Source organism: Agelaius tricolor, unplaced genomic scaffold (assembly GCF_023055355.1).
Source record: "Agelaius tricolor isolate 1412-34295 unplaced genomic scaffold, bAgeTri1.0.p SCAF_72, whole genome shotgun sequence".
Lineage (NCBI taxonomy): Eukaryota > Metazoa > Chordata > Aves > Passeriformes > Icteridae > Agelaius > Agelaius tricolor.
The window spans coordinates 1,174,515-1,189,486 of record NW_027269332.1 but is presented as its reverse complement, the minus strand read 5'-3'; the positions used below and the strand labels follow the sequence as shown (position 1 = coordinate 1,189,486).

Genomic DNA, 14,972 nt, shown 5'->3' with positions numbered 1-14,972 from the left:
TGCTGTTGCTAGACATATAAATAAATCATAGATTTGTAGTTTCATTATCAGTTTAGCAGGTTTTATTGTAGTTGATGTATAATATTGCATGTTTGTTTGTGAAAATGAAGAGAAAGTAAAAGCAGAATTATATTTACCATCAATTTTGTTAATTACGAGAAACTAGTTCACAAATACACAGGAGTACTATCTTCAGCTAACCCTTTGTCTTCTTGTTTGTTTAATAGATTAGATGTATGCACCAAACAGCATGCTGCTGGGGCAGCATTAATTTTACTATAGAATAAAAAGTAGAACTGTTAGTCTGTGTTCCTGGCATGTTTGTAGGCTATCTGACCTATTTTCTCCTCCTGCCCTCTTCTCGATGCTGACCAAATTCCCCCTCTCCTGTGCCTGACATAAAACTGGCTTATAACTAAACCAGCCCTGGAGATGTTGCCCAGTAGCCTGGAAATAGAGAAGATATATTGTTTTATATGTTTGAGCAAAAGGGAGAGACAACTTCACTCCTTTAAACAAGGGGGTAATCTGTTTATACCACAGGAATAGGCTCACTTGATTTCCTTCCCTTCAGTTGTGAAAATAATTTCGGGGCAATATTTACCTTGGGTTTACCAACAAAAATACCTGGATGGCTTGTCTTAAATTTATTACATTTTAGGGAAAACTAAGATAGGAGACTACACTTCCCAGAATCCTCAGGAAATGTATGATGTCTGATAGCGACTTCTAAAATTGAAGCATTGTGGTTTTGCAGTTGCTTATGTTGAGGAGTTGGAAGTATCTGTTTCTAAATGATGTTCCTTGCAAAAAATCCCAAACCAACCTCTCAGTATTGTGTTGTCACTGCAGGTGAAAACCAGGCCTTTAGGTTCCAGAAGTTATCATTAACAATATAGTCACTCCACATCTCCAAAAGTCATGACAGATGTAAAAAAATCTGGTTTGAGTCAAAAATTTTAGACATGCCCAATATCAAGAGTTTTCTTTCCCCTGAACAACTCTTTTGTCCTGCTTTTTGTTCTGGGCAGTTGATGATAACTTCCAGGTTTTGGTATGCTGAAAGATAATACATTATTTAGGATTTTAGGTATGAAAATAAAAACAACCAATCAGTATAGCACTTAATATAACACTACTTGAAATTTCTCTTTTGACCGTGACCAGTTATTTTTCAGTCAGGGCCATGTCTGCAGGGAAGGGCGTGCTCAGACTGGCCTGGAAGTAACAAACTAAATTACTGTGTCCCAGCACTGCAGGTGGACAGAGCTAATCCTGCTAATGTGGCCAGGATGGATTCCAGCCAGACAGGTCAGAGGGCAAATAAATATCTCTGTGCACACCCTGAACTGCACAGGCATTTGGATAGCTGAGTTTGGCATGATTTGGTGTGAGAGAAGGAAGTGTCTCAGTAGCCCAGTTAGAAATGCAGCCCCAGCTGTGATGACACCCAGCTCAGTGCCTGTGCTGTTACCTCGTTTCTGTCCACATCAACCCCTATTTCTCTGTTTGTCCAGAGCTGTGAGCTTTTTGTCACCCATAAGCAAGAACAGTGTGTGAAATGCTTGGATATGCTTTGTTATTCTAACAGTGCTTTTCCACGTCTCTGTGACTTTTCCCATTGAAAGTACATTGAAAACTTCATTTTATTAATACTCAAATCTGCATACATAGTGGATTTTTAATGGCAGTGGAGGAACTGCCATTTGAGAAACCTCACAATGTGTTGAAACCTAAAAATACAACATTGTCTTCTTCTCCATCATCCCTCTGGTTCATGCGTTCTTTCAGGATGTGCCAAAACAAGTCTTAATCTCTGTCTTCAAGATACTGCATTGTAGTGTGTGTTTCAGCCTAGATAAGCTATCTGGGATGCATTTTTATTGCTCTGCAAGGTATTATTATTGTTCATGTAGAATAATAGTGAAAATAGTGATTTTTCGTTTGTATTTTTGGAGCTTTGTATATGCCCCAGAGGTAGATAAAGAGTTTATGAAGAAAGGTTATATTTAAGAGAAATGGGTATCAGTGCTATGAGATTATACCCATGACAGATGGTTGTAACTAAAGCTTCATCTTGGTGCTGAAAAGCTGAATGAAACAGTATTCAGATTTTGAAGTAATATTGGCTTCATTTCAATGGGACTTTTGCCTGAGTAAGAACAGACTAAAAAACTCACTAATGATTCTAATTTTTTGTGTCAGCTTTGAGTAGATTTAAAAAAATTGAACTTTATTTTTGCCTATTTTGGATTGATAAAATTCCAACAACAACACGGGGGGGGGGGTTGTTTGTTTGTTTACAGAAATATGTGCAACATTATGCCTTTGTTCACTGGGATGACAAGATATAAAACAACATTGTTTTATTCACGCTGTAAAGCAAAACGTCTTACTGGGAATCATGAAAGTGTTGTAAAAGTGATTTTTTTTTTTTTCTTTTTCTCTCTTAGTTTCCAGAGCTGGTTGTGAACCTCAAAATTTTGTGAGGTTCAGTCAGAATAGTTATGTAAAAGTTCAGATGCTAACCTTAAGCAAATCCAAATATCTTGAGGCTGGAAATCTCTACAAGAACATATTTCCCCTTGACTTGTCTAATACAATGAGTTCAGCCAGGCTACACCCTGGGGAGTTTTGGCCCACCATGCAGTGTGTGTGTGCTTTAAGTGCTTACACTCAGCCATGAGGGTATTTTTAATTTCATCTTGAGAAACTAAACTGAGGGACTTCACAAATGAATCCATCAGGAAGACAAGGTTAATTCTGGCCGCTGTTTGTGGGAGTATGGTGCCTTCAAATACCAACACGTTTTTTTTTCAGTGGTGGCATTTGGAAGAATAAATGAAGTGTGACTCCCGGCATCTCTTTAGTTGCCCTGAAAATGGAATGTCAAACAGCATATAATCATCTTCCTTGTTTAAAGAAAGAGGAGCAAGTGAGAGACCTAGTTTTCTATTTGTGTCAGTTTTTGGATGTCTTAATATTCTATCTTGTCTAATTTTCCAGAGAGTGATAATAGAGTTCCTGTCAAATTAGAGGTTACAGACTCTTTAACCTTTATGTCACAAAAAAACCCCTACATTCCTTATTATTACCATGAATATAATCCAAATAAAAATTTCACTTTTAATGCCGTTACGCTGAATGTTGCATTCCAAGCATATAATTTTATTCATTATAAATATTAAAAATATTCAGCCTGACATTAGCCTGCTTGCTCCCTGGTCTCTTTTAAAAAAGGCTGATCTGGATGTGTCACCCCTTGGTCTGGGGAACAGCAGTTTGGGCTCTGCCCCTGCATTGTCACAGCCCTGCCAAGTGCAGTTCTCAGGTCCAGCTGATGTGGCAGAGATGTTTTCAGATGGACCAGCCTGATGTCACTATCTTTGAGGAGTAGGAATGAGCCAGGGGATAAATAAAGAAATGATTTGTACTTGCCCCACAGTGGGGATTTGCTACCAGGAGAGCCTGATGTTGCACCACTGGAATTTCAGCTCACATCCTGGTAAGGGGGCTATTTCCTTTTGCAGAGAGTGCTGCAAAGGCCTAAGTTCCTTTAAAATTAAAAAGCTGCAGCCCTCTTCAGTGTAAGTAGAGCCGTGGCAAGTATGACCTGCTGTTTGGTCAAGTTTTGTTCTCATTTATGTGGAATCCAACAAATTTAGACCTGCTGTAAAAGGGCCAACTTTCAAGCTTACAACAAATGAGTAGTGAATAAACTCATAATCTCATTCTTACATTGTTTTAGCTCAAAATCTAAAATGCCTGGGACTTCTGTAGCCAGTCTTAGTGGTTCGGAGATGCAGTGTTCTCGGAGATGCAAATCCAAAAAGGCCTTACTTTCAAGCTTTTAACAAATGAGCATGAATAAACTCATAATCTCATTTTTAAATTGTTTCAGTTCAAAATCCAAAATGCTTGGGACTTCGGCACCCAAATCTTAGTGCCCAGTGTTCTCGGAGATGCAAATCCAAGGCTGGGTTTTTTTTGTTTTGTTTCAAATCAGGTGAGCGCCACACGCTTCGGTTTTGTAATGAGAGTTTTTGCACTGTCCTAATTAATACAGTGTGCCTGTCCTGGACCTTTGAAGTAAGTGGGAGTTCTGCCACCAATTTAAATAGGAGAAGGATTTGAGCCAATTTGAACAGAAGTTTTCACTTATCTTAGTGCCTAATCTTCTTTTTAAAGGGATGTGGGAGTATCGGCACCTCCTACGTAATGCTCATCAGCGTGCAGAAGTACACTAGTCTGGTCACTTATGAAGGCCCACTTAAAACCAGGAGGATTACTCAGGTGAGTGACAAGGCTTGGAGAACAGATTTTAGGCAAGTTAATTCAGAGTGCAAAATGACATTTAACCCATCTGTGTGAATATTGCCAGTTGAAGCAGGCCACAAAATCGTTTCGAAATCGTATGATAAAAAAAAAATCCCCAATCCCCTTCTATGTTTTTCTTGCATTGGAGTTGTCAGGGTTCACACTTTGAAGGGTGGGTTTTTTTAAGCATCACAGCTTGTAGCTCCATTTCTTTGTTAAATTGGAGCTGATATTCTCCAATAAGCAGAGCAGAACTGTAAGAGAAGTGCCTGCTATGAATCTCGTGGCAAAATCACAATATTTGACAACACTGGGTCTGTGTAAATATGTATGTTCTCTGCAGTGCTTTGTCCCTGGAGAAGCAGGGTTTGTCTAGACCTCCTCTGCTGTCTCCCTGAATGGCAATGTATAGCTCCAGAGTGGCTGACCACGTATGGCTGGTTTATCAGGAAACTGGCAGGCTCTGACTGCTGTCTTAGGAGGGTGTTGCAGGAACTGAGGCAGATTTACTGAGAGGTTTCTGCACTTCACTGGAACACTCAGAGTGAACCTGAGAATGGAAGAGGGTGCAAAACTGATGTTGCCTTCATGCTGTGCCTCTTTTTCTTCACTGGGTGCAGAGGAGCCCATAAATACTGGCTTCCTCCAGCCTGCCCTGAGGTTTTTGTAGATGAACCCAGGTTATTGCCAAGCTGAATGAGATGATGCATTGGAGCTGGTGGCACCCGTGTCCCTTCAGTGTCCCCCCAATATTCACCTGGCTGAAGCCTTGCAGACAGCAGCACCAACTGGGTGGGTAGTATTGTATTGGAAAGGCTTTTTGTCCTCCGTTCCAGATAATGATGTATCTCAGAACAGGCAACATTTTATTCATTTTTAGTTTAAAGGGAGCCTCTTCCCCTTAGTTGTTTTTAGAGGTAATAAAGTAGCCATGACTGTGGGTACTGCTGTGTAAGGACAAAACAGGGAAAAATCCCATTTTCTCTGGTGCATCTGTGGCTACCATTTAAAATAGGGCTGCGTTTTCCAACATGACAATACAGTTTTATTTATATGTTTTAAAGTAAAAATTAAAAGATTTACTTTATACATTGTTTGAAGTAAGTCCAGGGGGACTTTAGGGGGAAAAAAGTTTTTGTTGTACTCTGTCTCATGGAGGCCAGCTGGTTTGCTAGCTTGAGTGACCTCACATTCCTTAAATGTACTCATAAATCAAGCCAAGGCCATGCATTAAAACCTCAGTTCTGACATTAATTCAAAGAAGGGAAAGCTTGATACACTGTGGGAGAAGTACAGGGATGGACACTTAGGGCCGGATTTTTCACTCCTCAGATTTACCAAACCAGTAAAACTGAGTCTCTCAGAAGACTTGGAAGCCAACTGGACCCTGTATTATCTATAGGAAATAAATAAAATAATTTTTATTATTATAAAAATTATTTTTTTATTATAAAAGTAATAATAATTTTAAAAAATCAAATAAATAAGAAAAAACCATGCCGTGCAGATCCAATAACTAATAATAATTTTAAGTAGTGCAAACAATCTGATTAGAAAGTGAGATGATTAGTTAATACTTAATTAATTGGAGGCTTTCTTCTTGTGAATGTCTCTACTAAAGGAAGTTTGGCAACCTGTTCAGTGAGATTGCCACAATGGACCCTTTTGGTGTGATTTAGTGAAAAGTAGGTAAAGCATCAGGTTTGCATTAATAGGTTAGCATGTCATTGCATTTTTAGAAAGTACTGATGTTTCTGGGTCACACAAGGATTTTTGGTCTGTAGATATTTTGTTCTGAGTTCTCAAAGAATGATGAGAAAAACCGGTTTGATTTTAGAAGCAAGAAAGACAATAATGATTAGAAACATGAAAGTAAAATACTTTTTACATTTCCTCTGCTTTTTAAGGCTTCTTAGGTCCCTAAGGAGATGAAAAGTGGTTAATTTAATACCTGCTTTAAATATGATAATTTATTCTTATTTACAGAAAATAAGTTGATCCAAAACCAAACTAAAAAATAGTATTTCCAAGTCTCAGAGGTGCAGTATTGCTGACTGCTCATCACTGAGTTTGCTGGGTGCTCCTTGTTAACACAGAGCCGCTTATCTTTGGCACAGTGCTCCCACCAGAAGCATCTCCAAGGTTTTCCTGCTCCTTGTACCTACCTTTGAGGTACAACATATTAGCACAGTATTTTTCTAGGGCTTTAAGCATTTTTAAGGTATTAAGACACTATTTAACCATAAACTTCATAGATGAATCCACAGGGACTGGCTACAAAGTAATAACAGCAAAGTATCTGTGAAATCTGGTTGTAATCAGGTAAATTCTGATTTACCTTAAGCTGAAACAATTTCTATGACAGCCTTAGGTGACTATCAGTGCAGGAGTCCACAAGAATATAGGTGAAGTAAATAATTTTATTCTGCAAGTGGATACAAATTTATACCTCTCAAAGCTGAAATTCTACTTTTCAGAGTTATTGAAGCATTTTTAACTGCAAGGCCAAATGAGGTGTTAAAATTTGAGAATATTTCAGTGGGATTTGACTGACAAAATTGAAGCACTTGCAGTTCAAAATAAAACAATGTGTTTTAAACCCTCTGATTAAAGGGATGAAGTAGATGGAAATGCTGTTCACAAACAGGGGTTATTCCAAAAGACTAACTTAAGGCTGGCTTTCATCTCTTCCTCTCTCAGTGGGGAAGGATGTGGGTGGAAGGTGGTTCAGAGACAGTGTTTAGCTTAGGTGCTCTGAATTATTCTGTGAATAAGCTTTTATCTCTTTAGTAGTTATGAATAACCAAAGAAGATTAGCTTCCTGGTGCTTGAAGTAACCTTTTTGAATATGCTCCTCATTATTGTTGATTCCTGACTGATTTCTCCACAAGAATAGAAGTCGACACCTCTTGCAATTAAAAGCACAGTAACAAAAAAAATTGGAAGTTTTGCTACTTAAAATGTTGGTTGGCTTGTAGCAAAGAGCTGTCCTTTTTCTCTGCTTACTAAATACTAGCTACCCTTTCATTGTCAAATGTCTTTTACACAGTCACTCTCCAAGTAATTGCATTGTATACAAAATAGAACATAGCTAACAGTACTCTTATAATTTGTTATCTGTTCCTTCAAGAGATGGGAAAAGCCCTGCAACAGGGTTTGTAACCATAGGTAAAATGTCCTTTCAGAAAGAAAATAAGATGGAAGATAAAACATGCCAGCAAAAGAAGACAAATTATTAACACTAATATTTAAATACATTATTGTTTAGAAATCAATTTTATAGTACCGATAATATATTTATTATTGAAATTATTATAGATAATATATTATCTGTAGTAATATAGATAATAAAAATAATTTTTCAACACAATATCTGACTGCATCTCAAAAGTTTACTGTCTTAAACCACTTGACAGTGCAGTGGGGAAACTAGTTTATAAACACAGGTTTCTTCCTGCCTTTGCACATCAGTTATTTGCACTTCACCTTGTGCCATTGCAGCTGCTTGTGAGTCCTTGTAAACTGCAGCCAAGAGCAATTTTCATTGAATGGCTTCACCACCAAAATCCTACATGTAAAAGGTGTAAAACCTTAATGTATCTTGAAGGCTAACAAAGGAAACAACCAGGATGTGGATAAGGAGATAGAAGGGATGCATAAAGAAAAATTACAGTAGCCAATATTGGTTACTAGCATTTTGGTTTCAGCATTTTGGTTGGCACCACTCCTGTGGTTTTTAAGAAAATCTCCCTGGTATCTTTTACTTAGCACATGTCAGCTTGGATTGAAGGATGGTTTTGGTTTGTGCTGAACTGGATTCCTCTGGAGGAAAGCAAAGCAGAGCTTCCTGTGCTGAAACACTCTGAGCACTGAGGGAAATCCAAGGATCTGAACCAGGGGCTGCTCCCTCCAAACCAAAGTGAGCTGCACACAAGACTGGATGTGGTCAGTAGCCAACCTGGGCCCAGGGAATTGTAGGAGTGTGGTTTTTGTCGACAGAGTGACAAAAATATCTTTTGTTTCTTAAGCTTAGAAGTTGCTTTCCTCGGTTAGGTGAAAAAGCCACCTCATAGGCCATGGGGACTCCACCTCAAACTTAAGGATAGCTAATTGGACAGGAGCCAAAAAGTCCCACCTGGGCAATTTAGCAGAAAAAGAAGTCAAAGAAACTAACTACTTTTGTAAAGTGTTTTACCAAGAGCAAGAACTTCTGGCACCTGGCTGGGTTTTTCTGTTTGTCATTTTGCCTTTTATGAAACCGTTTTGTTTCCAACACTGCAACAGAAGCCATCCTGCTGATTTTTAGTTGAGCTATCTTGGGTGTGTTATAGCCCTCTAAGAGCTCATTAGAGCTGGCTAGAGGAAGCTCCTCTATCAGAGAATAGAGATGGGGGTGCCCTGGTACCAGCTCTGCCTCTGCTGCACCAAACTGTTCTCTAGTGGAGATACAGATACAATAGGCTGGTCTCTTAGCAGCCAAGGCAGCCTTTGGAGACGTCAAGGCAAGCAAGGAGCCCTGACAGGACATTTGCAGGAGAGCACTGAGAGAGCCTTAGTTAATATAGTTTAGTTAATTCTGAGAGAGCCTTAGTTAATATAGTTTAGTTAATTCATTTTGATGGCATGCTGGAGAGGAAAATGCTCTCACCCATTCTTCAGGGAAGGAGCTGGTCTAAGGTGGTACAGCTCAGCCTGGAATTCAGAACAGGGAGCCTGGAGTTAGAGCTAGAACTTCTGAGTGCCTGTCTCTCCACTTGTTCCTCCTTTTCTAACTACTTTTACTAAATGCTGGGCATAGACATTCTCTATTTATTTGCAGCTGAGTTCTTAAATGGGATTTAAAGTAACTGTAAATAGATTAGCCATGACCATGTAAGACATCACTTCTCTTACTTCCTTTAGCTGCTTACTTCAGGTTTTGTTTCTGCCTCTGCCCCAATTTTTCACACCTTGTTTAGACTTGTGTTTACTGTGACTGTTTCAAGTTTCCTACCTCCTTAAGACCACAAAGCACTTCAAGAAAGGATTTCCATGTATTATATTTTGTTCTGAAAGCCTTATCTCATACAGACATATTTGCCATTTTCTTTTCTTTTCCCATATATATAAAAAATATATTTCAAACCCATTATATATGCAGCATTCTGCTTCCATAGCCTGGGTTAAGATCTCTTTCAGAAACTGCAGACAATAAAGCATTTTCCATAGGAAAAGTTAACAATGTAATAAATACTGATGCAGTGTTTCCCCACACTTAATTGTTTTTTTCATTGTTTATCCTAATTTTGTCAACTTTCCATATCATTCCCCACAATGCTTTGTGCTAGATTTTCTTTGAAAATTCCTTTCCTCTGAACTTGCTGTGAACTTGTTTCTAAAACTTGGCCATAAATTGCCACCAACAAAACAAAATCTGCTATTCACTAATAAAAAACACCCTCTCATCCCTCACAAAAGAGAGTACAAAGTAAAAGACATGACAGAATTTATATAGAAAAATAACTTTAAATTGCAAGTGTGAAGAAGGATGTGAAGGCTGAGTAGAAAACTAGAGAGGAGCATGTGTGAGGCTGTGGTTTAAGCCATGTGCAGAGTTTGTGCTCAGTTCCAATTGCTCTCCCTGCACTGGTGGCTATTCAGCTGGAATGTCAGGAGGGTTGGGATTAGGCTTGGTGTGACTGAGGGGGAGGCAGAGGATTGTGTTCCTTGAGATGCTCTGTGGGAGGGGAAGGATTATGCATGTGCCTTATGTAATGAGGAAGAGTCTGGAGAACTTGCCTGTCTATGAGGAGGAGGTGGGAGGATTAGCTTTTGATGTAAAGTCAAGGGAACAGCCCTGGTCCTGATCCCCTGAGAGGGAAATCAGAAATGCTTTACTTCCCTCTACATCCTGTTTTGTGTATAGAGGTGGGAGGTTTTGTTTGGATTTGTTTTTTGGGGTGGGAAACAGCTGGATTAGGGGGAGGCAGGAGATGGAGAGGGGCACTGAAGGGATGAGCAGTGGGAATCAGGAGGGGATGGCTCATGGGGTGACCCCCTTTCCATGATCCCAGTGCCTTGCCCTTGTTGGAGCAAGGCATGGTGGCACAGCTGGGGCTCAGGCCAAGCAGCCTTTACCCCAGAAGGGCCCAGAGGCAGTTCAGGTGTCCCTGCACACTGACAATGGCTCCTTCAGGCAGTCTGTTCCTGTGCCTTCTGTCCATCCCCCTTGGGCTGGTTGGAGAGTCCTGTGAGAAAGCCCCAAATTCCCTGCGTGGTGGCACTGAATGTCCTTCCCTCTGTTGATGGGCACTTACTTTTCTTGCCCTGGGAAATCTGATCTCAAGAAAACATAAAAAGAGTGATGGGAGTCATTGTGGGGAAACATCCAGTTTTTTTTGCTTCTGACTCTGCCCCTGCTTCACCAGCCAACATCAAGTCTGGTGTTTGTCATTCCAAGGAAGGGCTGGAGCACATCCATCCCAGCAGGCAAGTTATGGGTTACGGCTCCACCATCAGTGAGGGTTCTGGATTTCAAAACTTCATGGAGGAGCTACTTTTTCAGTGAGTGAGTGAGTGATCACAGCTTAAAAGGTTTTCAGAGGCAGTTTGAGCAGGCTGGGAACATCCATGCAGCTCAGCAGACGCGTGGTACCCCATTCCTCTGTGCTGGGTGGCACTGTCACCTTTGCAAGTGCTTCACAGGTGCATTTATCTATTTGAGCCTATCCACATTCACTCTCTGCAGTGTTTGTGCTTTGTGCTGCTGGGTGAAGAAGGCACAAAGGCAGTCCAAAGGAAAACCCCCAGGAGCTAAGTGGCAGTAAATCAGAGCATGGATGCTTTTATAGTCTCTTTATTTTTTGTCAAATGTCACTAATACTGCAATAGCACTTAGTAATGGAATTCAGCACCTTCATGGTGCTTTTTGCTCACCAAAAAAACTTTATCAAAGAGGTAAGTTGCTGTTATTCCTGTTTTGTGGGTGGAGAAATTACAATGGGAGTGGTTATTGTCACCCACCCAAATGAGGACCAAGCTGGAATAACATGCATCTGTGGTTTTCCTCTGGATCCATTATACTCTTCATTGAATCCTGACAGTATTTTCATGGAATTTTGAAGAGTTCTGAGGAAAGGACTAAGTCCAGGATTTCCTGGTTGTGTGGGGGATCAGAGCTGAGTACAGAGATCCCCTGAAGTCAAGGAGACCTTGCAGACTCCTGGAGCACAAGCAAAGTGGCATTGAACGCTCTCTCTCTCCCGTTCTCATGCTTTTGGCATGAGCAGGAGGAAAGGGAGCTCAGGTTTGGCTGGGGTTAGGCTCACTCCCAATGCATCACTTGATCTGGATTATTTAGAGAATCTCCCCAAGACTCTGTGCTGGTGCTTGCGGAAGCCAAGCAAAGGACTCAGAGACAGGCACCTTGTAAAAGGAAAGGCTTTCAGTGCTTTTAGGTTCCTGGTTTTTGTGTTTGAACCCAGGTTTGGAATTATTTCTATTATCTATGTAAACCCAGCAATGCTTATGACTTAGGTTGAGAAGTTGTGGAATACTCCTTTTTAGGGTCTGGGAGAATTTACCCCAACTATTTTGGGAAGCAGGAGTATTTCCTTTAAAGAAGTGAAATTATTTATGGGTAGCTACCAAATATAAATTAGGATTTATTGCATCCTCTTAGTAACTCAGAGAAGGGGTGATAAGTAGCTGGGTGCAGGGTGAGGTCAGTGATGGAACAGAGAGATGACCAAGCCCACCACACACCTTTCAATGCCTGTGGGTTTACAGGAGCTTCTCTTTTCCTGTGCTGTAGGTTTGGGTTTTTTTCACCAAGATAATTTCTCTTTCTTCACCCACTATAGAAAAAAAATATTTGAAAAAATTACAAAAGGTTTCAATATACAGTAGTTAATTACTATATTACAGCTCTAATTAAATTCTTGGAGACTCTGCACAGTATGATGTCCATGCCAAGAGGGACATAACCCATTCTTAAGTGAATACATGTTCTTGTCAAGTTAACTTATCTGCATTTTACTCACATGAAATATTCCTCATCCCTTGCTTCTTGACACACGTGACTGATAAATGTTTTAAAGGCACATTTAACATTGATATTTTTGTCATATGAAATGACAATGGCTTCAATAATTCCCAGATTTTATTTCATAGGAAGTGACACATTGTATGATACCAAACTCCCCAGATCATGATGTAAGCCATGCACCAGTAAGAATATATTTATATATATTGTATCAAAACTTGTCCTTTGTGTGAGTCAAACCTAAATGTTTCAGCCACATGTGAGTAGTTAAAGAGTGTTAATATTACAACTCCTTGTACAAATACTGTGGATATTCAGAACAGTCAGAGCTCAGCTTTCTCTTCAGTTTGCTTTGAGACATTTAATACTTTTTGTAATCAAATCATCTGAGAAGGAAGATACAGAAAGATAGATTTTTATCAAATCATTTGCAGATTTAAATGAAGTGTCATGTAGGATTTTATTAATTCTTCTACATTTTTTATCACATATCTGTCAGGGTCATGGGTAAATTTTTTTTTGTTCAGATTTTTAGATAAACATTTAAGTCCTTGTACATGTGGACAAGTCTGTCTCAAGCAGTTTTAGTGTTGGGAGAACTTCAGTAGTCACAAAGCAGTAATGTTGTTTTCACATGGAAATAGATGGGAGCAGTCTGCCTGACCTTAGGGTTCCATTAGATCAGATGCCTCCAGAAATTACATGTATATGTGTAGCGTAATGGCAGGGAAATGCAGCTGAACGTGCTTTGTGCTGGTTTCATTATTCCTTTGATATTGAGCTTTTACATCACACCATGTCAACGCTTTGGCTTTGGTCCTGCTTCAGCAGAGTGTTTAAACACCTGCCTAACTTTGAGGGCTTCAATAGGCATTGACTCAAATGTTTAAAACCCAAAACTTGCTGAAGAGGGGCCTCTTTGTGTCACAGCTGAATACTAGGGCAATGTTTAACAAGGGTGTGATGCTGGCAGTGAGCTCGTGTACGGTTACATCTCTATTATCTCTGCATTTTCATGGGAACATGGAGCAGAGCAGCTCAATACTGATGGTGACCCTGATGAGTGGCAATAATCAGTTCCTGCAGTCAGGACAGTGTAATCCAAGCTTGCTTAAATGTGCAGTTCAGTTTGACTTTTTACCTGAGTTTTAAGTAAGCCTTGGACTTAAATAGCTGTTCACAGCTCCCAGAAATTCCTTTTTCCGTTTGGTACTTACGAAAACACCAATTTAAAAAAATGTGTACAATATTTTGAGGTTTATTCATTCATTTTACTGAGTCTGTCTGTCTTTTCGCATGCTCTCAGCTGTGTGCATCTTGCTTTATTTCATAATTCCATTCCATATATTCATATATTTATTTATATATAGTTTATATTTATTATATTTATTTATTTATTCATATAGTGTGAGAGACAGTTTGTCTCTGAAGCTAACATTGGTGGGATGTCAGTGTATAAAATGTGTTGCTTCCAAGCTGATGACATGTGGCCAAGCAGCCTTTTCTTACTACTACAAGTAAAGAGGTGGCAATTCTGTCTTGGGCAAGTGAAGCAGAGTTTGGCCTTTTCTGTGCATGCAGTGAAATGTCCTTGAAGGTAGAGAAAAGCCATCACAGATATTTCTCAGGAGCCTGTGAGGATTTAGCTAGGACATGGGGCTTGGGTCAATAGCTTTGCATGGACAAATGTTTTAAAGAATTGAATGTGGGAGCTTTTGGGGGATTTTGCCTTCTTATCTCAGGAGAATTTTTGAAAAATTAATTGCTGTCTTTTGCTGGTCAGCTTCACTTCTTGGTTTTCCTTGAATACAAGCCTAAATAATTTCTGTTTCTGTTGGGTTAAGCTGAAAAATACTTAAATCAAGGGGGTTATGCTGATTGAAATGCTGCTGTGTTTATTTGTGAAAGTTGAAAGTGTTGGCCTGTTGTACTTTTCAATAACCTCTAAAAATCCCCTCTGTTCTTGTCTTTTTCTAAATCAGAATGAAAAGAAAGCTTTCAGGAATCTTCACTTAAAAAAAAAAAACCTAAAAGGTCATCCTCCCAGAAGTCAAATGTAACCTTGAGAGAAAGACACCACTTTGGAGCAGCTCATAGCCCAGGGGTTCACATTCTCCCACAAGACATGAGGAGCTGTGGGCTCTCATTTGAGGCAGGATTTGAGCACACAGCTTGGGTGAGCATCCATCCTGGCCTGTGGTGTGTTCTGGGGGTTTTTCTGCAAGGTTCCATTAATTTTTCTTTCTCAACAAAAATGCATTTAATTGAAAAATTCAGAGGAAGTTGTATTGCTACCTAAATTTGAGTTACTGTAACCCAGTACAACACTGAGATGGGAGATGGAAGAGCTGCAGCAACAGAAGGAGTAAATTGTTTTAGCCTGTGAGCAGCACACTCTCACCACCCCTTGGGAATCCCTTCGGCTCCAGGAGAAGGGGAAGGGAGCTGCTCTACCAAATGCCTTTTGGGGCTGGCATCTGCAAGCTGAATTCTTGCTGTAGGGATGAATCAGCACTAGAAACATATGTAACTGGAGACCTTTGAGTTTAATATTCCTTACTGTACTTCCACTGGTCTTTTTGGGACTGATTTGATGCAGAAGAAAGCACTTGCAGTTCATATGATGTGGAAC

At 39.8% G+C, this 14,972-nt stretch overlaps 1 protein-coding gene across 13 annotated transcripts in view; it reads left to right on the top strand.

The window, feature by feature from the left end:
- The window catches only part of SOX5 (SRY-box transcription factor 5), a 608,636-nt gene that overhangs the window by 68,376 nt on the left and 525,288 nt on the right, over nt 1-14,972 (top strand). The window contains exon 2 of one of the 13 annotated variants that reach the window (XM_071417995.1): nt 4,189-4,293. The exons of the other annotated variants lie outside the window; for them this stretch is intronic. The gene's annotated coding sequence lies outside the window, so the exon portion shown is untranslated. The remainder of the gene's footprint in view (nt 1-4,188; nt 4,294-14,972) is intronic. 13 annotated transcript variants of the gene reach the window in all.